Here is a 26687-nt window from a genome sequence, read left to right as displayed (position 1 = left end):
GGCAGGAATTAGGCCCTTAAGTCTGTGTGTGGTCCTGTCCCCATAGATTTGGGAGGTTCCAACCCAATGGCTTCACTAGGCATTGCTCTCATGGGGATTTACGGTGGTCCTGCCCCACTCAAGGTTCTCTGCCATAATCCTACCACAAAGGCAGTCTTCTGCTTGGTTCCCAGCCCCAATGGTATCATGTGCCTGTGGCTCTTCTGGATATACTTTGAATCTAGGTGGAGATAGCTGTACCCTGTGGCTCTGCTGGGTACAGTGCACACCACACTGGGCCCCTCCTGAGCCACACTTGGGGTCCCTGAGGACCACAGCAATGGAGTGTGGGGAGTGGAGTCTTTGTTGTGAGAAAGCACTAGCAGCAAATTTTGAGGTCCCACAGACTCCAGCTTCCTCTCCTTTGAAACTGTTGGGTTCCCAGGGCCCTTGTACTCTGGGCCTATGATAAAAGAGGCAACCCTAATAAGCCCCCCTCAGTTACTTTAGTGAGGGAAACAGGGTTTTTCTTTCATGATTTTGAACAATATCTCCAGGCATCTGTTGAGATGGTTGACTAATCCCACCACTGTCTTGATTAATAACATCTGAATGACCCATACTTATCTCCACATCACACGGTTGCTTGGCAGCATTCTCCCCTGAAGAGGGACTCTGTTCAATATTGATAAGCTGAGAACTTTCTAAATCTACATTCTTCTTCCCTCTGATTAAGAATCCTATCTTGAAATCATTTATTTCTTTTAAAATTTTACTATAAGCTATAAAATGAACCAGACTATTCTCTCAAAGCTTTGATCAGATATTTCCTCAGCTGAATATCCAACTTTGTTTCTTGCAAATTCCACCTTGCACAAAATAGGAGGACACAATACATTCAGCTACGTTCTTTGAAACTGTATACCAAGGACACCTTTTCTTCCACTGTCAAGTAATGTGTTCCTCATTTCTTACTGGGGAGTCATCAGAATACCTTCCATATAACATCACTCTGTTTAGGATTACTTGGGAATTCTCTTAGGAAGACTGAAATTTTCTCCACAACTCTCTTCTTTTTGAACTTTCACCCAAATTGCTCTTAACAGTCTGTTCATGACAGAATAGGCTTTTTAATGCCTTTATTAATGCATTATACTTACATATAATAGTTGGGTTTCTTTTAATATAATCATATTTGCATGGAATTGATACCATTTTGGTTCCTAGTACCCCACTTTACCTTTCCCTCCACCATACCCTATTCCCCTTTCTGTATTCTACCAGTCTTCCACCCACTCATTTATTTATTTTTAATTTTTGATTTATAAATATACATAAAGGTGAAATTCATTGGGCTTTTTTAGATAGTCACCTCAAAAATCTCCTAGTCTCTACCCATTACCCAGGTGAAAAGCCACTTCCATGTGTTTAGATTTTGTTACAAAAGCACCTGACTCCTGGTATTGATTTTCTTTATCTTTCTGTTTGGTCTGTTATAAACAGAAAGTCATAGATTGTGTGGCTTATAAAGAATAGAAATTTATCTCTCACAATTCTGGAGGCTGGGAATTTCAATTCCAAATATGGGCAAGTATACTATTTAGTGAGGGCTCTTTTCCTAAGTCACAGCCATTATTCCATTATGGCTTCATATGGCAAGAGAGGTAAACTAGCTCTCATTGTTCCTTTTATAAGGGTGCTAGTCTAATTCCTGAGAGTCTTTCCCTCATGTACAAATCACTTCCCAGAGGTCCCACCCCCAATACCATCATACTGGAGGTTAGCTTTCAACATATGAATTGGGAGGCAATATAAACATTGGCATTACAGTGGTAATGTGGTATAAATAAACTCCTAAGCTGACCAGCTATTGACTTCCTTTACTAGGTGGAATGACATGGGTGACAGTGGTTCGTTCACTGTAGGTGTTTGATATAAGAGGAATTGCTTTCTGGTTCATAGATGGTGACTTCTCACTGAGTCTTCAGATGGTAAAGGAGCTAGCTAGCCTTTTGGAGTGTTTTTATAAACTCATGAAAGTTTCACTCATGACTTAATATTACCAATGCATGGGTAATATTCAACATCATGGGAGATATTTGACACCAAAACATTGAGCAACATAAGAAAAAAGGTTTAAGATGTTTTAGGAATATAACTTATGACAGATAATAGGAAGCATTTTTGAAAATTAAGACGTGATAAGAGGTACCTGATGAAAACCAGAAGACATTGGCTGCATGGCAGAGACACCATTTCCTGATTCCATGAATCACAGTAGAACACTAATCCATGTTACTGTTATGAAATGGAATAGATTATTCAAGTCTCTGAATAAGCTGGTACCTATCCCTTTTATTTGAGCTAACAAAATAAATCTCTTTTTAATATTGAGTTGTAGGAACAGAGATGGAAAAAGCCACTAGAATGAGCTTTTTCTCTCATGATAGTAGAAAAATGAATATCTTCTCTTAAGAAAAATAAAGGAAAACTGAATTCTAGTCCTATGTACAATTGCATAACTGTTATAAATAATCAAGTAGTTGAAAAATATAATTCCAAACAACATATGATGGCTTTAATGTTATGTTTAGGTTTTCCTCTTTTATTTCTGCCTCTGATATTTCTGAATAGAAATCCTTATAGCTATAATAGTGATATTGATGAAAAATTTTATTAAATGCCACTCGATAGACAATGTGTCCTGCATAAATTCCAATCATCACAAAAATATTTTGAGATTATAGTTTAGGAAACCAAAATTTGGAGAAGTTGAGCAACTTGTCCAAGATTACATGGTGATTATGTTGGTGGAGATTGGATTTGAAAAAAGATATGCCTGACTCAAACATGTGTTCTAAGTAGATTGATTTATGACAAAACCTTCATAAAGCTGAAGATCTTTGGATTTTTCTTTCAGCTAGGAAGGTCTGTATTATGCTCAGAATCAATTTTCATCTTGTTTTGAAACTAAAGAATATGTTTACATTTCATTCATTAAAATTACATAACGCCCTCACCTTGATAAGATATAACTTCCATAAATGTGAAAACAAATTTATACAGTATTTTCTCCTATGAATTTTTTTTAAAGAGTTAATTTATTCATGAGCAAAAATGAATAAAACCACCTTCTCACCAATAAGGTCATGTTGCTAACATGAATCACTTTTTGCCTGATGAAGCTAGATACTGTCCATTGGGACTGTGTTTTCTTTCATAAGCAGGTGCCAATAATGGAAGAAAAAAAGTGTGTTGAAAATGGTCACTGGTCACCAGAGTCTGGGTTCCATTTATGGAAAATGCCAATACTTAATTTGCTTCCCTTAAATCATGTAAATTTCTTCTTCATACAATTAACCATCTTTCTTCCTTGCTGGAAAGCTACTAGCATCACATCCCCTTCCCCTCTATAAAGCAAAGGGTCTGGGGTTGTGGTTCAGAGGGAGAGCACTTGCCCAGCACATACAAGACACTGTGTTTGATCCTCAGCACCACATAAAATATAAATAAATAAATAAAATAAAGATATTTTGTCCACTACAACTAAAAAAAAAAAAAGAGTCTTAATAAAGCTTTCTCTTAGAAAGTCCTAGCTTTTATCCCTTGTCATAAATTGTATTGTGTCCTCCCCAAAAGTATATGGAACCTAATCTCCAGTACCTCAAAATATGACTGGCTTTATTTGGGAAATAGATTCATTGCATATGTAATTACTTCCATACTGGAGAAGGATAGACTCATAATCCAATACAAATGGAGTCCTTGTAAGAAGATGATCATGTGAAGACACAAGTAGAATGTCATGTGAGAAAACAAGGACTGGTATTATGCAGCCACAGTCAAGGAACACCAGAGATCACCAGAAAACCAACAAAACTATCATAGTTCATTTGGCCTCTATATAAAAAAAAGGGCAGGGAGCTGGGGGTCTGACTCAGTGGTAAAGAGCTTGCTTAGCACAAAGCGCTGTGTTAGGTCTCCTGGCACCACAAACAATAACAACAAAATTCCAGATTGGGTACCTATAAACAGCAGAATTGTATCTCTCACAGTTCTGGAGGTTGATAATTCTAAGATTAAGGTGCCAGCAGATTCAGAGTATGGTGAGGAATTGCTTTCTGGTTCATAGATGGTGACTTCTCACTGAGTCTTCACATGGTAGAGGAGCTAGCTAGCCCTTTGGAGTCTTTTTATAAACTCATGAAATTTTCACTCATGACTTAATAATCCCAAAGGCCCCACTTTCTAATATGATCATGTTGGGGATTAGTTTACAAATTATAAGTTTTGTGGGGACACAAATATTCAAATTATAGGAAGAAACTAAGAGGAAGGCATACAGCAATTTCTTCCCTAGGTCCTTCAGCAAGAACGTAGTCCTGGTGATATCTGGGGTTTGAACTTTTATGTTCCAGAACTGTGAGATAGTAAATTTCTGTTTTTTAACTCAACAAATTCATGGTACTCTGTTATGACAGCTTTAGAAAGATGAATGCTTTTTAAAAACTATTTTTGCCACCATAGTCAACTTTGTATCATGAAATACTCCTGGACTTTCAAGATTAATACATTCATTGAAAAGATTTCAAGAGGTAGAAGAAGAACTTCAGTTCATGCGGTCTAATATCTTATCCTTGGAGTGTTTCTTTTAGAAGCATTCTTGATAGATGATCATCTGACCTCTGACTAAACTGCTAATCACCCAGGATAGACACATTTGGAAACACAATAAATATAAACCATCCTCTATCTTAATTGAACTTGTCATTTATACCAGAGAAAATATTTGCAAACAAATGTGTATTAAAAGGTCTAAATACATGGAAACAGTATCCTCTAGGCTGCTTGTGCTTAAAAATTCAACTCTAGTTTAAGTAATTCATGTAACAGAGTAGTACATTGATAGGTCTAATCTTAAAATATATTTGACAGAGAATGCAAAATGTATCACTAAAATTATATTTTGTTACTTCTTACTCATGTCATAGGTGTGGAACATTTCTGGATCTAAACATAAATAAGATAATGTCAGATATTATAACAACCAAACGAAAAGGGTATGTATGATCAATCTCTCAGTAAGATTATCTAAAGTTAACAAATACTGAGTTTGCATGGGTGACCTCACTTTTTACATAATCACTGGTCAAGGGCAGCTGAAAACCCACCTTTAAAGCACCAGGCTTCTAAGGAGAGGAAAGGGGTAGACCTTGAAAGGAAACCTGAGTGCTCTTAAAGGTATAAAGAGACAAATCTCATTGGGGAGGCAGTAAACCAATATCTACTGAACAAAATAATTTTTATCAGGTTATTTTTGTACATAAAAGCAGAGGACAAAATTTATTTCTCTTGAGCTATTTGAGAAATTTCTCATAGAAGAAATGTATTTCTTTACTAGGTTTGAAATAGTAGAGCAGGTACAAAGAAAATACAGAGCTATCTATATAAAATGACCAGAGTTTCAAAAATCAAAACAAAGAAGCCTAAACAAACTTTGAAGTTTTCTGAGCAAGGATTAGTATGAAGTAAGAGTGGAAAGAAAAGTTGGGTTGGGTTGCCAGGAACACCATTGAAACCAGTGCTGACTCTACACTGAGGAGCCATGGAGTGGAAAAGTGTGTTTTAGAGGAGTAGCTTTATGAGACAAATTAAAGTGATGTTACACTAGAAAGTACAGTAATCTTTAAAGTGAGTATGGAGACCTGAATAAGAACTGAGAATTGAAAAATAGAGAAAATAAGGCACCAAGTGGGCAATTTCCAGGACTTGGTGGTCAGTGAGAGAAAAGAACAAGGAAAAATTATCTATAAGATGTTTTTATGAACCCTAGGGAGAAAGCACCACCTTTAATCAAGGCAGGGACTGATTTGAAGAATGAGAGTATGTTGAAGAGATAATGAATTATTATGGTTGTACATAATGTGGAGTTTCACTGATGGTGTATTAATATATGAGCATAGGAAAGTCATGTCAGATTCATTCTACTGTCTTTCCTATTCTCATCCCCACCTCCTGCCGGTCATTCCCCTTTGTAATAGGTTGCACTTCATGTATGTATAATATGTCAAAATACACCCTACTTTCATCTATATCTAAAAACAACAAATTAAAAAAAGATAAGTACTATTCAAAACAAAAAGATAATGACTTCAGTTTTGGATTCAATGATTTTATAATATTTAAATTTACCCATATGAAGATACTTTTCAAATTGTGTGTGTATACATGTATGTGTATATATGTATATATGTGTGTGTGTATATATGTGTATATAAATATATAAACACGTATATATAAATATATAGATAGATAGATATAGATATAGATATCTCAAGTCCACATTTATTAAATTATTATGGATCCTTTAATTATTAAACTTATTATTAATCCATAATTTCTCCCTCATTTAAAACCATAAAAATCCCTCACTGAAATGATTTCACTGAAAATACCCCCAAATCAATGTGTGTTCCACATCTTTGACTTTTGTGTCATTCTTTGTTTTTAGACCCCCAAGCTCCTCAGGGTAAGGACTTTGTCATTAATTTAGCACAGCTGAATATATTACATGGTGCCATGTGTATTTATAGAACTTTGCTAAGTAATGATGATTCAGATTTGGTAATCAGCACTTGCGATGATCATATGGTTATGCAGATCAACACTTACTATGCAAAAATCATTTCCTATAGGGGCAGATGTGCTGGTCTCACTCTTAGTAAATTTTTAGATCAGTAAATTTCTTGCAATATGAAAATCAGTTTAGGATTATGCCTTTGATGATCTTGTTACTCAAGGGAACCAAGAATGCCATAACTCTTCATGGTTCCAATCTGTTAAAGATTAATAACATTTATGGCATTAGCAGCAACTTATTCTAATAATTCAAATGACACAAAACCCTCCTTATCAAATAGCATAAAGATTTTACTTCACCAAGTCAGACATTCATAGTTACGAAATTTAAAATATTTAGAATATGGTTCTCTAAATGTACTACCTACACTGAAGCATATTGAGATTCTATCAGAATTTGGAAATAATTTTCACATTTTTTGGAAAATGACACCTGCTTCCAGATTTCAGATTTAACTGCTTTTCATAATCTCATTAACTTCTTTTAAAACTCCTGTAACATCTATACTGATATCTTGAAAATATTTGCAAAGACACCATGTATTTAATTTGCACTCTGTTAAATAGTGGCTTTTATCAAAATAAGATATGTAGATATCAATCCAAGTTAGCAAGAAAAAGTGGAAGAGAAAAAAAAGGAGTAGTGAAATAAAGAAGAAAATAAAGAGAGGGAGAGGTCTGGAAAATTGAAATTTTTATTTCTACAATATCAGAATGCAACCATAAAAAGCAAATTATTTTAAAAGGAACCTTATATCCTTAAGCTGTTTTCTTGTGTAAATCTTTCAACATACTCTCAAGTGAAATTTTTCTATGACTATATACCTGGTCTCTCAAGAATTTTTTTTTAATCATTCCCTCATATTTACAATAATCATCACCTCTAGCTGATTGAATTATTTCATACTCACTTATATATAGTTGATAGACAACTCTAACCCCTTTAAAATCTATCAATTAAGTGGCTTTATATTACTAACCCCTCCAAAAATCCCTCAATATTAACATTAATATGTTCAAGTAATTATATTCTGGGATGCACTTAACAATAAATACCACCACAACGGAAAGTGTTTGCAGAAATGATGACAGTTCCACTGTGCTAGCTGCTGCAAACACCAAATATGATTAAGCCTGTTGCTTTTTTAGTCTTCCCCCTCCCTCTGCACTTGGAAAGTGGTGGGTAGGGAGGAAGGCTGCAAACAATTTCTTACTTGTGTATGGATGCATTTAAATTTTTCTTCTCTGTGCTCATCTTTGGAATCAACTAGAATAAAAACTGTAAAAAAATTCCTTTAATACTAAAATGAATTTCTTTCTTCCTTTGTTGCTATTGTTATTGTTTTGTAAAGATTTGTGTGAAGAACAGCTTGCTATTTATGTATTTTTGGAGAGTTTCGTTGAAAAATGTGGGTCTATCCAATCTTGATGGGGATAAGTGACTAAAAAGCAATGTGAAAGGAGAGAATACCTATACCTATGTGCCAGTGTTATACAGGTTCTAAATTAGATATGCTTAGAAAATGAGCTCTTCCTTCCCCCAAATTTATGAGATGGGAGATTATAAAAGAAAGGATGCCCTAGTGATATAAAGGCAAAATTGGACAACTAGTGGGTGGTCGATAGAGTAAAGTGAAATAGAAAACTAGACTCAAAACACTGGAAAATGTTGAATGTGATGGCAAAGAAAGAAAAACGTGTCAACTTTCTGATTCACCTTCTTCCTGAGTGTTCCATCATGTTTGTGAGACTATTACTATAGGGTGAGTAAGGGGGAGCAGGAACAATTTCTCATATGTGTAAAGTTTTAAAAATAAAACTATGTAAACAGTGCCATTGTGTCTTAGCAGATACATATGTGTGAATGCATTAAATTTTTCTTTAGATTTCCTAAGTATTATAAAAATAAAAGCAAAAAACTCTCAATTCATTCTTTTTGCAGGATAGAAGGCTATAACTAGATGCGAAATACTTTGTAGAATTTCAGAAATGAACAATTTAATACACGGGTAAAATATAGTAATGCTTCATTCAGGCTTGCAGATGAATAATTTTAAGAAATTATTCAACATCCTATAAATATGGCAGCAAATTTATATACATTGTGGTCATTTGTTACCTGCGATGTTTAAAAGATAACATCTACAAGCTTTATTTCTTTCTTTCTTCGATTCAGGGACAACCACTCCTACAGCCCCACTCCTTCTTATTTTTTTATTTTATTTTTTATTTTGAGACAGATCTCATTAAGATCCATAAACATTTTTAAACACCTCTTTTGGAAGAATAATTGGAAAATAATATCATAAGAAATTACTTTTTCTATTTTGTAGGGTTTTCAGAAACATGAGCACACAATAGTCATTCATACCAATTATTCTACTGTTAATTAGAGAACTGTATTTTATACATTATGCCCTTTGCTTAATATCATAGAGAGCAGGTGAAGAGGTAGAACTCCTTTGTTTAAAAAATCTTTGTAGGCTGGGTCTATGGCTTGGAGCTAGCGCACTTGCTTGGCATGTGTGAGGCACTGGGTTTGATTCTTAGCACTACATATAAATAAATAAAATAAAGGTCTCTCAACAATTTAAAAAACATTAAAAATAAAATCTTTGTATATATTTCCTTTCCTCTCATACCCTTCCATTTATGACTTTTAATTTTTAAGTAAAATGTTCTCAGATTCTCAAGAATAGGAAAGCAAGATCTGTTTGTGTTACTGCCACTCTCATCTGCCTTCTATGCTGTACATTTTAGTAAATAAATACAGGTCACTCACTAATTTCAACTTTGTGAACTCCAGCAACTGATAAATGAATAATAGGGGAATATACTCCCTCACACATACAGAAAATGGGGAAGTAGGTTCATTCTCAACAATGCCAACTAACCAAAATTTTCAGCTACTGTAGCCACTCCTAGATGCAGGCTCAGAATGGCCATGTGTCTTGATTTTCAGAGGGTCACTTTTGTTGTTTTATTTTGATCATCTTTCAGGGCATCTAACCAAATACATATCTTGGATAAACTCCAGTTGTCAGGTTTAGAGACTTGGTAGAAATGATCACATCAGAATTACCCCAAGAAAAGAGATTTCTCTTTGTCTTTAAAGAACTATTTGTCCTCTTTGCTCTTGTCCACTCTCATTGAGTACTTTCTTCCCTCCCAGAATTTCCTAAACCCATACTTCTTCTCTATTCAATCTTTCTTTATCCTTTCACTTTCTTGCACTGGAGCAAACAATGACCATAGCTCTGCACCAAAGCCTCTACTTCATGCACCCGCCTCACATTATTTTTCATTAGTCTCATTTCTCTGCATCATCAGTCTTTCCCTAATAACCTTTATTCTTTCAAAAGTCATGTTCCTTAGTACTGTCAGAGTATTCTTCCAAGAACATGTAAAATTGATCCTTCTACCTCTTGCCTTTGACTATGATTCTTTCTCTTCATTAGCTTTCTTGAAAGCACAGTCCATGTTCAATACTTTTATCACCACATTTAAACTCTTTTTCATGAAAGAAATCTAGCCCTTGAACATGACCTCCTAAAGGCATTTCCCCTTTTTTAAATTTTCCCATTTTCCATTTGTGTGTGTGTGTGTGTGTGTATGGGGGGGGGGGAGAGAGAGAGAGAGAGAGAGAGAAAGAGAGAGAGAGAGAGAAGCTAAAGACTGAACCCAGGGTCACCGACACTGAACTATATCACCTACCTTTTTTATTTTTTTAGTGACAGGGTCTCCCTAAGTTACTGAGGCTGTCTTCAAATTTGTGATTCTCCTGACTGAGACTTCTGAGTTGCTGCTTCAACAGGTGGACTCAGTCCCCATTTATCTCTTTTTCCTCTCTTTAAATTCTTTGTTTTTTATTTTGGGTGTGACAGCTGAGCCTTCCTGTGTTTCTTTGAACTAGTTTCCTGCTTTAATTTCTGCAACATTCCATTATCCACCTACATGTATTTAAATTTAATTTTGAAGAATATTTTGTATCATTTTTATGACATTTAGTGTTTTCAGTCACAAAACTAATATAAGTTAAATATAAACTGAAAAAAACTGCATGAGATATTTTCTACAAATGATGCTGAGACAACTGGATATCCCACATGCAAAAGAGGAAAGTTGGAACCATACATTACATCACATACAAAAATAAATTCAGAATTGATAACAAACCTTAACCAAGAGTTAAAACCATAAAAATCTTTAAAGAAATCATAGATATACATCTTCATATTTTTGGAATATTTTTTTTCTTGGATATGGCTCCAAAAACACAAGTGTCAAAAGAGAAAATAGATGTGTTGAATTTTATCAAAATTAAAAAAAAAAAAACTTTTATGATTTCAAGAATACCACCAACAAAATTAAAAGACAACCCACAAAATAGAAGAGAACATTTTCAAATAATGTATCTGTCTGAGGGATTTGTATCCAGAATATGTTAAAAACACAATTCAGGAATAAAAGATAGCTCAATTTTCAAATGGCCAATGGATTTTATTAGGCATTCCGCCAAATATGATATACAAATGATCAATAAGTAAATTAAATGTTTATATCATTAGTTATAGTAAAGTAAAACTCAAAACTAAAATGATGTACCACTATGTATATCCACAAACATGGCCAAAATAAAAAAGAGGAAAGCAATTATTGACAAGAATGTGGAGAATCTGGGGGCTTAGAGATATAGCTCAGTTGGTAGAGTGCTTGCCTCACATGAACAAGGCCTTGGGTTCAATCCCCAGCACCAAAATAATAATAATAATGTGGAGGGGCTGGGGTTGTGGCTCAGCAGCAGAGTGCTCACTTAGCACGTGTGAGGCCCTGGATTCAATCCTCAGCACCACATATAAATTAAAAATAAATAAATAAATAAACGTATTGTGTCCAACTACAACTAAAAGAAAAATAAATATTAAAAAAAATGTGGAGAATCTGGGACCCTGTTAGAGGGCTGGTTGCAAAACCTTAGAAAATAGTCTGGCACTTGTTTAGAGTTGCCCCATGACAGAGCAATCTCTCCTAGGCATATATATAAGAAAATTGAAAAACATACCTTTACACAAAACTTGTGTATGTGTACAAATGTTCATAGCAGCATCCATCTTTTTATTGTTCTTCTTCTTCTTCCTCTCCATATCCTTCTCCTTCTTCTTCATAGTGCTGGCTATTGAACCTGGGGCTTTGTACATGCTAGGCAAGTGTTTCACCATGAGGTATACCTCCAGTCCAACATTATTCTTAGTAAGCAAAATATGAAAAACACTAAATTATTAGTGAATAAAAATGTGATATGGCCATACATAAACTATTCATCAGTGGAATAAAGTAGCAATATATGCTGTATTACATATGGATGAACTTTGAAAATGGAATGTTAAGAAGCCAGTCACAAATGAATATGTGCTCTGATTTCATATATACAAAATGTCCAGAATACACAGATTCATGGAGACAGAAAGTAAGCCAATAGTTGGGGGAATGAGGAATGAGAATACACAGCTAATGGGACTTGGTTTCTGGGTGAAGAACATATTCTAAAATAAGATAGCGGTGATGACTTGTACAACTCTAAATACACTAATAGTCATTTAACAGTGTATTTTAGGTGGATTTCTTGCTATATAAATTTTATCTCAATAAAATTTTTAGAAAAAATACATGATAAAACAAAGCATAAAACAAATATCACATATGAATGGACTCTCAGAGATGATCACTCTGAACCTAAAAGGAAAATGGGGAAGGTTCTAGGGTCCTTTAGTTCTGTGTCCAAATTCTTTCCTTTTCACTTACTAATATAATTTTGGCTAAGGATTTTAGTTTCTTTGACTCTTTTTTTCATCTGTAAATAGATGCATTACTAAGTGTAAATTTACTATTGTTACAAATGAATTCTGAAATACAATGTGTCTACGCCTGGGTTCATTACAGCCCAGGAAAGCTGGCTTCAGATTGGTGGATGTTCTTAGAAATCTGAGAATCCAGTTTGCTGAATTTTGACTTTGGTATCATTTAGGGCAGGATATGATGACTTTTTTTGGTAAAGAGCCAGATAATAAATATTTTAGGCTTTACAAACCCCAATTTCTGTGTTGCATTTACTCACTTCTGTTATAGTACAAAGTAGCCATAGACTGTTTGTACAGGAATAGGCATGGCTGTGTTTCAACAAAATTCTTTACAAAAGAGGCAGCAGGACAGAGTTGGTCCACAGGGACACATTTTGCCAACTATAGCTCTAGAGTTTGTAGTCCATCTGCATCTAGCTAGCAAAACCAAAAAGAAGATGTAGAGGAAGTATGTCTGGTTCTAACTACTCTGCCTGTAAATTATACTCAAACACACCATTCTGTATACTTACAATCATCTCTAGATTACTTATAATACCTAATACATAAATGCTATTCTATTGCTATAGTGTATTGCTTAGGGAATAATGACAAGAAAAAGTTTGTACATGTTTAGTACAAATGCAAAATTTTTTCAAGTATTTTCAATAATTGGTTGTTAAATCCACATTTAGAACCCTTGGAGGCCAAATTTTTAAATTACTGACAACTGACTGTAGTTGGTATGCTGTTCTCTGTTCTTCTGTTTCTTTTTCTCAAGTCCATTAGATTCCCAGGACTGCCTTAACAAAGCAAGTGACTTAAAAAAACAAAAAAGTTATTATCTTGCATTTCTGAAATTGGGGTATCAGCAAAGCTGTGCTCCTTCTGAAGCCACCAGGGGAATCCCTGAGTGCCTCATTCCTGCTTCTGCTGGCTTGCTGACAATCTGCAGTTACTTGGCCTGTGGCTGCATAGTTCTTTTCTGTCATATCGTCACTTGGTGTTCTCCCTGTGTGTGCCTGTGTGTTCTCATGATGGTTTTCTTATAAGAACATCATTTATATTGGATTAGGGGCCTACCCTATCCCAGTAGAATCTCATTTTAACTAAACAATCTGCAATGACATGTTTTCAAAAAAAAAAAAGAGAGAGAGAGAGAGAGATCTCATTCTGTGGTTCTAGGTGTTAGGACTTTAATATACCTACTTTGGGGAACACAATTCAATACACGACACTGTGGGTTAAGCCTTCATTATCTGTTTGCTGGATCACTACAGTAGATTTTTCTTGTTATTTTTCTCTTTCCTTTTTCAAATACAAAATACTTCCTATTTCAATATACCTTTCAAAAATAGTAAAGTCTTTTTAATGTGACTTCAATGTGGTATCCTGAGCTTTGAATTAGAAGCTAAGTGGACTTTGGCAAAAAACTGAATTCTTCAATCTCAGATCTTTCCTCTGTTAAACAGAAATCATAACATCTCCTTCATAGCATCATCTTTAGGATAAAATGAGGTCCTAAATGGAAATGGATGTAGCATATAGAGTGCTTATATAAAGTCCAACAACAAATGCTTTCCTGTATCTGGCAGTCTGATCACAATACTGTGGTTTTTTGTTTGTTTGTTTGTTTTGTTTTGTTTTGTTTTGGTTTGTTTTACAAATATTAACACTATGGACTTCTTCTATTTCTTTGAATGGCAAAAGAAGATTAGCATTGTCTTTATCTGAGAAATACTCAATAATCATTTTCTTCATGAGTTTTTGAAGAAGACAAGATATTTGATGAAAAGCTACTATAGTTTACTATTATAAGTCAACAGCAAAACCTCAAACTTAAAAAACAAATGGAAGTCATGTCAAAGAGAGAACAAAGAAAATAAATGTATAAGTCCAAGTTGAGTCCATTAGTATCCTCCATTATTTATAAGTGATTCCAACAACATTTACCTTACATAGGAAATGTGTACAGTATTTCATAGTTGGCTGTTAAAGGTAAGAAGCCTGTTTTGAATTTTAAAGTAAGTAAACTTCCTTTAAATAACACCATAGTGTTGAATCTGAGCATTTACTTGTTTTTAACCCCAACAACAATCTGCTTTCATATGTATTTCACACACAATACAAATTCTTCAGTATTCTTTTCTCTGAAAGATTTCACGAAAGTCTAAGTAGTACTATTCTCATTTATCTTCTAATATTTGAAAATCTGAGGTTGAATTAAGTTTCAAAGCTCAAACAAGGCTTAGTGATCATTCAGCCTTTTTCATAAATAATAGTACCTAGAAAAATTATATGATTGCCATCACGCTGCTAATTAGTGCCCAAACTACTATTATAAACTGGGGTATGTCATGTGCTCTTTGCAGTCAAATTGGAGATAATGAAGATGAAATCCGTGGATGATCCCTGAGAATGAGAGCTCTGTGTGGAGGTCCTGCCACACTGGCACAGTTGTCATGGAGTGTTGCTTGCAGACAGTAGTTCTGTACACAGAACATTAATATTTCTTAGAAAACAAATAACAAACCTGTGCATACATAAAGGCTCACACTACAGCCTCAGAGAGAGTAAATTCAGGAAAAACAATTTGAAAAAGGGGGGTTAGAATCTTTTTTTTCTTCATATTCTCTGTAATTTTTTTTCAAACTTTTCATTCATTGTAAATCACTGGGGATTTTGTAAATGGAAATTATGATTCTACAGATCTCAGGTCAAGGCCTGACAGAATGTATTTCCAACAAGCTCCTGGGTTATGTCAATGCCTATGATCCATGAACACACTGAATAGCACAGCTGAAATATGTGTGTAGATGAAAATTACTCTGGTGGCTAAGGTATGCTCAGCCCAGGCCACAGGACACCCCCCACTATCCTTTCAGTGACCATAACACTTGCTATCTCCAGTACTGATTTGGCCCTTAGCTCTATTCTTTTTTAATGTTATATCCAGGTTTTCTTTTTACACAACTAGAAAATTCTTACAAAGAGAGGACATTATAACCCACCTTTCTTAATCTCTCCAATGCCAAGAAAATGTTGGTTACTTTGAAATGTTGTGATTGACTAAGTTAAGGGGGAAATGCTTAGAAAAAAACATGGATTCAAAGAATGAAATCCTTTTTAAACATTGGTTCTTGATCATGATCTGAATCATTTTGTAAACTAGCCATGAAACACTTGCATTAGAACAATGTCATATTGTAAAATGTCCAGTTTGATTCATTATATGCATTGATCTATAGCATAATAGTGCTTTACTTATTTTTGAAGAGAAATTTTTAGTAATTCTATTTACAATTTAATTTCTACCTAAAACTGGAAATGAGAATTATCATTAATTATATGTAAAAATAACTTTGTACATGATAACAATAGCTGCAGAAAAAAATAAAGGTAAATCCATTCCAAATAATGTGAAATATTTTGGAGACTCATACTAAAAGATGAAAATAAATATTTAAAAATAATTTACAGGGACTGGGGTTGTGGCTCAGTGGTGCCTGTCGAGCACGTGTAAGGAACTGGGATTGATCCTCAGCACCACATAAAAATAAATAAATACAGATATTGTATCCATTTACAACTAAAAATATTTTTAAAATAACAAATACATAAAATAAAAATAATTTACATGGTCAAATAATAATAAAATCAATACTAATTGAAAATACATACTAGAATAAAGGTTGATATCTTTATTTTAGAAGGAAGCACTTTTTCCCAGTGAAATCAGTTGAGGGTAGGATCGAATACCTTTATATTTCTCTAGCACTATTGATCACAAAAAAGAGGTATAATTGAAAAAAATTATTCTAGTGATTCATTAATTTTCTCAAGACCTCTCTTGGTTTTGTGATATCCATGTACTCTCTTTTGGAGTACATACAATATTCTCATCCTAGGCAGTTTTATCTTTTGTGGTTGGTGACTGGTCCCATATGCTGATTTCTCAATGTTTTTGTATCTTTCATAATAATTTTCATTGTCTGAAATTATGATGCTATTTTCTGTAATAGCTGACATTCCAAACTCAAAAAGATTTTTATTGCAAGGACATGTATTTGCATATATAACTGGAGATAGAGTGTGCTCCAGATATATATGATAGGTGCTCCAAGAGACCAACAACGACTTGTGTTTTCTTTATTTCTCAACTTAACCTTAATTTTCTATGTCTCATCCAAAGGATGGTTTCATGATGGTTTTCTGAGATATTTAAGAATCTTTTATTGAATTCCATAAGAAAAGAAATCAATGACATGTGAAAAAAGAAAACTCTCCCCCATTCTCCCCAAAACCAAAATGAAAATCATTCTTTTTGGATGAATGGAAAACTAATGTATAATCTCGATTTGGATCAATGATGGTTAAGAGGGACTTGTCCATCATTTGAATAGTCTAATTAAAATCCCCCTCTGCATATTGACTCTATAAAATCTAGCATCTTTTACATCTTTCAGGTTCAGGTAGCAAAATATTTGTTCTGCCTTCATTTTGCACTATCTTCTGACAATCAGGTGAGAGTGACAAAGTATAATTAACAAGTGGCTGGGGTTGTGGCTCAGTGGTAGAGCACTTGCATAGGTTCGATCCACAGCACCACATACAAATAAATAAATAAAATAAAGGTATTGTTTCCATCTAAACTAAAGCAATATGTATTAAAAAGTATATACAATTAACAAGAATGGGTATTAATAGTAGGGGACAGGGACTAATTTAACAAGTTATTATCACAGTGATATATATTTTCTTGTCATAAGAATTTTTTCTCTTACTACTCTTTCAATTGAGGAAACTCAGGAAATGAACATTTATAAAATAGGATACTCTACATATCAAATATAGTTGATATTTGTGACTTATTAGTTCCAAAGAAAATATACTAGCAGTTTTTACTGTGCATCAACAAAGAAGAATATGGAAATTGACAAAAGACCCTCCACTTTTGAGTTATAGAAAAGTAACAAAAAGGACCCTTGCCCCAATTTTTTCATGCACAGGGACAGAATGAATTGGAGGCATTTTCTGGGAGATAGTGGAGCAGCTGAGCATCAATGAAGAATGCAAGGTTATTGAAAAAATCTCTGTCCTTGGTGCTTTTCTCTGGCACAAGGAATGGCATTTATAATGATATTGGTAGACAAAATTATAATTTGGTCTACTCCCCCCGCCCTACACTTTTTTTAGTTCTAAATTGATATACAGCATTTGTGAACCCATGTAGGAGTGAATTGTGTTCTAATGGAATTCTTTTATATCTGGTAGTTAGAGAGCTATGCTGAATTTATAGAGAAAGAGTGGAGAAAGATTGGATTTCTTTTTCGTATACATTGAGGACTGAATCTGTAAAAGGGGATGACCTTCAAAATGATATATTGTTTTTCAAGTGTGACATCTGAATGGTGAATGTCAGTGATGACAGGCACAGGGCAGGAACATCAGCCAGCAGCATGGAAGCCTTTGTCCTTGATGACAAAGTAACAAGCACTGGGTAGTACTGAGGATGCTAGAAGCTAACTTTATGTGTCATTGAAGAAAGTAAGAAAAAGGCCAAAAGGTTAAAACAAAAGAAAAGAAATGGATCTCCACAGACTGGTGACTAAGGCAACAAGTTATACTGAGGCTCAGAATAAAACAGCTCAGAAAATACACCTCCGGTGTGTGAAGAAACACTTCTGTCTTAATTTTGACTGTCTCTTTGTTTACTCTATCCCTTTTCTCTGAGCAAAAGGACCACATGGGAGGCGTGGTCTGCAAGAAGAAAGAAATTGAGGGAGGGAGCAGCATCTAGATATGCAAATGCTAACCAAGATTCAGGTTAAATAATGAAAAACAACAAAAAGAGACTATTATATCTACATGTCTAATGATGTGGGTAAAAATGAATTCCCCTCTTCCCCACAAATAGTCTCTTCTCTTGAGTATTATCAAGGAGGCTCAGCACAACATGTAAGAACCAGTAAAGCGGCGTTCTTATTTCACTACTTGCCTGACTTTCTTTTTTAGGTGTCTTGAGTTATCATTTCCCCAGCACACTTAATTTTAAGAGAAAAAAATATATACAGATAGAGAATAATACTAGACATACAAAAGGGTACAGGAAACTGAAGTTCATGATAAGCAAGATGAAAAAGACAGTCAATTCTGCGGACAAGGTGGAGTATGCCTGGAATCCCACTCCAGAGACTGAGGCAGGAGGATCCTGAGTTCAAGGTCAGCCTCAGCAATTTAGGGAAGCCCTAAACTGCTTAGCAAGACTCTGTCTCAAAATAAAAAGGGATGGGGATATAGCTCAGTGGTAAAACCCCTCTGGGTTTAATCCCCAGTATGAAAAAACAAACAAACAAAAGCCAGTTCATTGTGTCTGCTTTGAAGATGTTCCATATGGTCAATAAATATGATTGCTAAAGCACCCACTTTAGAATTTGTTTTATTCTAGTTTTTTGGTACCAGTTACCTTATCCCTTAATTACTTGTGCATTTCTAATGGGCTCAATCATGGTACCTTCCTAAAAAAAAGGTTCATTCTATAGTGTCAAATGTTCAGTATTGTTTTAAGATTGCTCTTTACTAGAGAAAATTTAAACTGTCTTACATTATTAACCCTTTTGATCCTCACAACATCATTTCTGTATAAACCTTAGCTCAATCTTACAGATGAGCAAACTTATAGATAACACAGAAAGGTTAACACACCTAAATCCCATAGAACCAAATGGCAGGACTGAGATGTCAACCCAGGTAGACTGACTCCAAAGCCCATTTGTTTAACTACCATGATACATAATCCAAACTTATTTGCACATAATATTCAGCAATAAAATTTTTTCTGCTTTGAAATGATTTTTGTCATATTTGCTCCTCCTAAAAAAAATAAAATGCCTCCAGTAGCACAAAAATAAATAAATAAATAAACAGAATGCCATTTATACTAAGCTTTATTTGGATCTTTGCATGATTTGCAAAAATAAGCCAACCCATTGCTCAGTTTCTTCAGAATTTCAGGAGATGGATAACTAGGATCATTGAACAATTACAATTTAAATTTAGGAAATTTTTGTATTGGCCACAATTACAATTCCTTCATTCATTTTTTTTTTTTTACAGTGTAGTGCATTTGAAAAATGCAAAACATAATCTAAATTGAAGGAAAAAATCTCTGGTAACCTAATCCCAGATAAAATGGGAAAAGTGTAACTAAACTTTAAGGAAATATATAGAACTAAAGTGTGATGGGCTTGTGAATTGCTAGAAATAATTTTTAAGTGAAAACATTTTTATTCACTTTACTGTAAGAAATATCACAAATAATTCTTCTCAAGAAAGAAGAACCTCTACTGTTTTAAAATATTTCTCCAATTATAAGGATCCCATATAATATTCTCTTATCACTTTGAAAGGTAAGCCATTTCTCTGAGAATATCTGATTTCTTCATACTCTATTAAATATTTTTAAAAGTAAACTATTAGTCAAAAGAAAATAGCAAGTTTTTTTCCCCAAAAACAGGCCAAAGAAGCCGCGATCAATGCTAGGGTTTATGATGACATAAACTTTTCCTAGACACTAAAGCAAGACATTGCTCCTAGCACTCTACCATCTGCTGCAGATATTTTAAAATTCTAAAGCACTAACAATGATGCAATTTGCTACATTTTGAGCTGCATTTTACAACTCTCTTTTTGCTGAATTACTATTGATGACATTAAAACCCTTTACAAATCAAGACAACACATTTGCTTGCTATTGCCACCAAAGAGCTGTCAGCTACTCTTTCTCTGCTGAAATATACCTGCCACCTTCCATGGTCAGCAATATTTACAGCCTTTTAAAGAAGGAGAAATAGAACACAACATCATTGTCTACATTAATTATCCTAAGAGAAAATACCCAAGGAGAAGGCAATTATTGATTCAGAAATAAACTGAGCACAGTGAGCAGCAATTTTTTAAATAATTTTTTCATCTTCTTATAGACAAAAGAGAGTTTTCTAGGTTCCTGGAAACAAAGACAAGGAGAATAAGTTATATAACATAGGAGGATCCAGAAACTAAAATATTTCTTCATGACTATAGAACTAAAAGTTGAAGAAGTACTCAGAAAATAAATTTCCTGAAAGAAGAAAAATTTCAAGAATTATGATTTAAATATACTATAAAGATTTAGAAATTATCTTTTTCCCTTGAAAGTTGAACAAATACTAGTAGGGCCAGTAGTAGTTTCATTTCTAGTTAAGTTTTAATAATTGCAATTTCATAATTATTTTTGGCCCACGATAATGTGATATTTGGTTTTTGCAATGATTCTTGCTTAGAGGAAATAAAAACCACTCAACAATTATAATAGAAGCTTCAGCTCTACATGCCACCTGATAAACTGTGGTCACCATTTCAAACTTCAGAAACTATTAGCTGTGACTTTCTAAAAGTGACTATAATATTCAAACATTCGTCCTGGAAAAAAAATGACACCTGTCAGAAAATATAGAAGTATAAAATATGTCTTCGTTCATTTCACAGGACATTTATCACCAGAGATTTTCATATAAATTAAAATAATCATTTTTCGCATCATAAGTTAATTTCCTAACTCTTTCCCTTAAACTAGGCTCTTTTAAAAAGATTTTTTTTATGTTCAAATCTCATAATTTGTATCATGTGTCTTCATTTCTGAAATAGCTTTAACTATTATTATACCAATTAGGAAACCCACACCTACAATTGTCCTTAATTAGATTTTTTTTAATGTTTATTAGACATAAAATACATTTGAATTTTGGTATAAAATTATTTGCCTAGATGTGGAAAAACAACAGTTAAACTTTAGGATAAGGGGGGGAAACCATTTGTGTCACATAATAGTTTTGCTTCTAAATATTCTACTGCATAAAATGAAAGGTAACTTCACAAACAGCTTTGATGTCTGAGTCACCACACTTGGAAGTGGCAAACTTTTTGTCATTTTATTTTTAGTATGGACCACTCAGTTAAAGTGAAAGAGTGTTGAGGTCACAAGCAGGTGACCAGGCAAGAGGTGAATGAATCACTTTGAGAGAAGGCACTGATATGGCTTGTCACAAGAGGGAAAAAAATTGAACAGAAAGAGCCATCCATAAAATGATCCCACAAAAAGCTCTGTCCTTACCCAGGCAAGTAGCAATAGAAATAGTAGTAGCAATACTGCCCAATGTGTATGTATTATATGCTTGTCCCAAAGCAGTCACTATGTAGATTATTTCTAACCATTATCCCAGTACAAAGTAAGTATCATTACTTTTACTGATAAAAGGAGAAAGTGAAGCTCAGACCATATATATTTATATAAGGTGCCAATACTTAGAAATGGCTTACCTATGCTCTAATACCAGAGCCCATACTCCACTTACTCTGCTACTGCATGCTGGTAGTATGTGAAGTTTTGTTTTTTGTGTTTTTCTGGGGAGAGTTGGCTAGACAAGGGCTAGACAACTTGAATTTTTACTATTTCATTACTTATTCAATTACCAAAAAGGAAAGTAGGGAATAGGCTTATGAAATATAAATTTAATATACAATTACAATCACTATAGAAATTTCTGTCAAGATTATATCCTGTAGTACCTATAGTAATTATATCACATAAGATGTTGGATAGACAGTGAATCAAATGAGTTCTCCTCTTCATTCCCCACCCCTGTGCCTTTTACTTTCTCACTTTAGAAATGCTGAATTGGGCAGGGAATAGGCTTATTCTAGTTGTTGGATCAGTGCCTTGGTTTGAATCAAAACACACAGGCATGACTGTTTTGGTTGGAGGAGGTAACACAAGGTAGACCTTTCCATCCTCTGTAAAGTTGGTCATTCTAATTTATTACTCTTGTCCATGCCTAACCAAACAGGAGAAGCCCATCTCTAACACCAGAACACTTTGTCCGTAGTTCAGAAGCCCAGAAGAAAATGCTATTAGTTTCTTCATAACTTCTCATCTGCACTGCATTAGAAATAATACTCATTCAATGATTGCTAATTTAAAATGTGGTTCTGGACATTTCATCATGTACAATTAAATTTTTAAGTGTTTCTAAAGATTTTATTGAACTATGTTTTCCAACTTATAATCAAACAAAGCCAAATTTGGTCTTCAAGAAATATCCCAATTACATGGAAAATTCATGAACTCTCTAGAAACATTACCATAGAGTGACAATCTGAAGGAGAGCTGAACAACTTAAAAGAATGAAGAGTCCTAATCATAAACAGAAAGACTCCCCCATTTAAGCAATGCATGCCAAAATGAAGTAAGTTTTCTTTGAAATGAATGCTTAATACCTAAGAAAGGAACATTTTAAGTTAGGCAATGCTTTACCTTTTGTTCTGTTTTATTTTAACTCTATTTTTCTTTGTAATTACACTGTAAACAGTTCATCAAGGAAATTTGTTAATGTGCTGCAGATGGCAAGGGGACTGTAGAGTGTTTTATCCTTTAGCATCTTGGTCACTTAATTCTCATTAAAATGAGTCCCAGTGTTATACTTAAGAAGAGGTATTCGTTTTTTGTTTGCTTAATTGTTCACTAAGAAAAGTAAAAATTAAACACCAGCAACCTGACACCTGGATATCTCTTTGACTTCCCTTGCAGTTATATTTGATTGCATTAAAGTTATTTACCTTTTCAATATTTAAGAATGTTAGAAAGAGGACACTGCTTACATAAGTAAATAAACTGAAGTTACAGTTATCCAGATATCACATAAACATAAGTGTGTTATGTTAAGGGCAAAAACAACATATTTTAATTTTATATCATACATGTAAGTTTCTTTAAAAAATTTATGTTCCCTATCAGAATCTGATTTTGAGAATTTTCAAAACTCATTTATTTTAGTTGACAAATACTAGTGGTACATACTTATGGGGTACAGTGTAATAATATGATGCATGTATACATTCTAGAATATTCCACTGTTTAATTTTTAAATTTTATTTGAAATTAATGCCCTCTCCCCAGTATTAGTTTTAAAAAATCAGAATAAGCTAAGTAACAGAATTCAGCACTGTCAGTAAGGCAGTTTTCTTCTGCCTTGCCAATATCTTTGTAGGTCTCCTTGTTAATCATTTTACTTTATTATTTATTCCATATATATTTCCATGAAGAGTTCTTAACTTGATGAAAATCTGATTTCTTGATCCACAATCAAATTTCACTATGGCCAGCTGCTATGTCTTCCTAGCTGTGAAAATATTACATCTCTTGCAAGTTGGCTCTAATACAAGGAAGGTTACTAAACTAACCCAATTAAATTGAGCATATCTGCAAGTTTAGATGATTATTGCTGTTGTCTGTGAGGGCTGGGATCTAAAGTGATGGATTGCTGGCTACCCTAGTGAATTCTAAAGGGGAAAACTATCCCATACTGGATTAGCTTGAATTGGCTTACATAAAAGTTTTATGATGCAAATTGAAGATACTGGACTTAGTAACAACCTACAATATCTGTTATATTCTCCTGCATAGTCACAGGAAGCTTTCTAGAGTATGACGCTCCATCCTCATTAATAAGCTCTGTGTTGTACATCTTTGTCTGATATGAAGCTGCCATACCTTGTCACCAATTATAGACTCTGAAAAGACCCATCTCATTATAGTACTTAAATTGCTTGTTCCTGAAGGTGATGCTTGGTGTGTCTCTTCTGCCTCTTGCCAACAGGAAAATCACCCTTGAAGTGAATAGATGTCAGTCAAAAGCTACAAAAGAAAAGCAAAAAGAATTAATAAAAAGCCTGGCTAGAATATTTATCAGCTTATTGTACAAAAAAGAATATAGATCAGACAAATAAATTGCAAGGCTAAAAGAGACACTTTTGAACATTTTAATCACATGAAACCTATCTGTCCATAAATTTGAAACCAGGAAAATACCTTGAATATGAAGCACACATGTGGACCAAAGTAGATTGTTTACCATCCTGTCATTGTATCACTGAATGAAGGATGTGATGTTTGAAAACACCTTTTCTGTGTTCCTCATTGCATCTCTAGGTGGTAGGAAACTGAACACAATGCAAAAGGATTCTTTCTTGAATGCCACACTCTGAAGAGCAAACTTGGTCCATGTATTTTTTTTTTTCCTGTGATTGTAATTAATGAGTAAATTGAGATATCAGTTAATGAATTACTGCATCAATTGGGCAAGAAAGTGTACATCAGAATGCTCTTCTGCCAAAGGAAAGCTGGGAAGCAAACATATTAAACATGAAAGCATGCAGAACATTTAAAATGCATCCAGAGGACTTCCATTCCAAGGTGCAAAGCATTCTATTTATTCTATTCCATTTCAAAATTTGTCACAAATTCACCTAACAATGAACTTCAGTATAAGAAAGTGAAGGAGGAAAACATTTATATTTTCCTTATTGCATCTTGGTTTTTAGAATGTATGTTTCTATTCACAAGTTAAGCCAATAGAGGCTATTTTAATGGTAGGGTCTCTGTAAAGGCATTCTAGGTTGAGTATCTGCCCCAGACAACTCCATCTACAGAATCAAGTCTGTAAGGGACAGATTAACAGGTTCACAGATGCCTCAGAAACTAACATGGAATTCCTAGTTCAGATCCTACAACACAAATATACCCAAGTCCTTTACAGTATATTTTAAAAGCATTGATCTGGTTTGGGCATATTTTTAAGAAATATAATTAATTAATATAAAGAAAAAATACCTAAATTGAAGTTACATTTACACAGATATCACCTAAACAGAGAAATGTAATGTTAAAGACAAAATTAACACATTTTATTTTTACAAAATACACATAAGTTCCTTCTTTGAAAAAGTTTATATTCACTATCAGACTCTGATAAAGAGCACTTAAAAATTCATTCATTGAACTTAGCAAAAAATTGTACATGTTTATGAAATACCATGTGATATTATGATATGTGTACACGTTCTAGAATGATTACATCAGACCAATGAACATATTCATCACCTCACTTACCTATTCTTTAATTATGGTGGGAACACTTAAAATCTTTTTTTTTCTACCCAATATACAATGTATTGTTACTATTGTCACCATGTTGTATAATACATCACTAGAATTTACTTTTCCTATCTAACTAAAACTTGGTAATTTTAAAGCAGCAATACAGAAAATGATTTTTTTTGAGTTCCAATGGCAGAAAAGTATTTGAAAACAAAAATGCCATTTAGCCATTAGGGAAATGCAAATCAAAGCTACAATGATATACCATCTCACCCTGGTTAGAATGACTATCATGATAATAATAATAAGTTTTAAAATTCTGGCAAGAATGTGGAGAAAAAAGAACTCTTATACACTGTTGGTGGGAATGTAAATTAATACAGTCATTATGGAGAACACTATAGAGGCTCCTCAAAACACTAAAAATAGATCCAGCATGTGAATCAGCTATCTCACTTCTGGGTATATATCCAGAGGAAATGAAATCAGCACACCAAAGAGATTCCTGCATGTTCATGTTTACTGTAACACTATTCACAATAACTAAGATATGGATTGAACATAAGTGCCCAACAATAAATGAATGGATAAAGAAAATGTGAGATATATATATAATTCAGTTATAAAGAAAAATGAAATTTTGTCATTTGCAGAAAAATAGATTGGATGAAACTAGAGGACACTATTTTAAGTGAAATGAGCCAGAAATAAAAAGACAAGTGTGTTCTCTCTTATATGTGGAAGCCAAAATAGTCAACCAAAGAGTAAATGATTACTAGTGACTAGAAAGGATGAAGGGGAAGGAGTAATCTGGGCATGGAGAGAGCATTACTGAATTTGATCAGTGCACTCTGTATACATGTAAGGAAATATCACAGAAGACCGTATTAATATGTATAATCAAAATGTATTAATATTTCAAAAAGAAGATGTGAGTCACTACTTTTTATTCTGTATGCAAGTAAGAATGAATACTATACCATGCTTTTGCAATTATGTCAACATAAATTCTATCATCATTTATAACTAAAAAGAACCAATGAAAAGTAAAGTTTAAGAAAGAATGGAGAACATAAAAAGGAAATTGTATGTTTCTTTGCCTAAAAAAAATATATAGTTCAGAAATAAAAATAAGAAAAAGTACATGAAACAAAGAGAGTGAATTTATGTGGATCTACTAAGAAGTAGATCCACATAAATCTAGTCAACTGATCTTTGACAAAGGTATAAAGACATAAAAAGAAAGCCAAGACAACCCT

Source organism: Marmota flaviventris, chromosome 5 (assembly GCF_047511675.1).
Source record: "Marmota flaviventris isolate mMarFla1 chromosome 5, mMarFla1.hap1, whole genome shotgun sequence".
NCBI classification, from domain to species: Eukaryota; Metazoa; Chordata; class Mammalia; order Rodentia; family Sciuridae; genus Marmota; species Marmota flaviventris.
Note: the sequence above shows the minus strand (reverse complement) of the source record.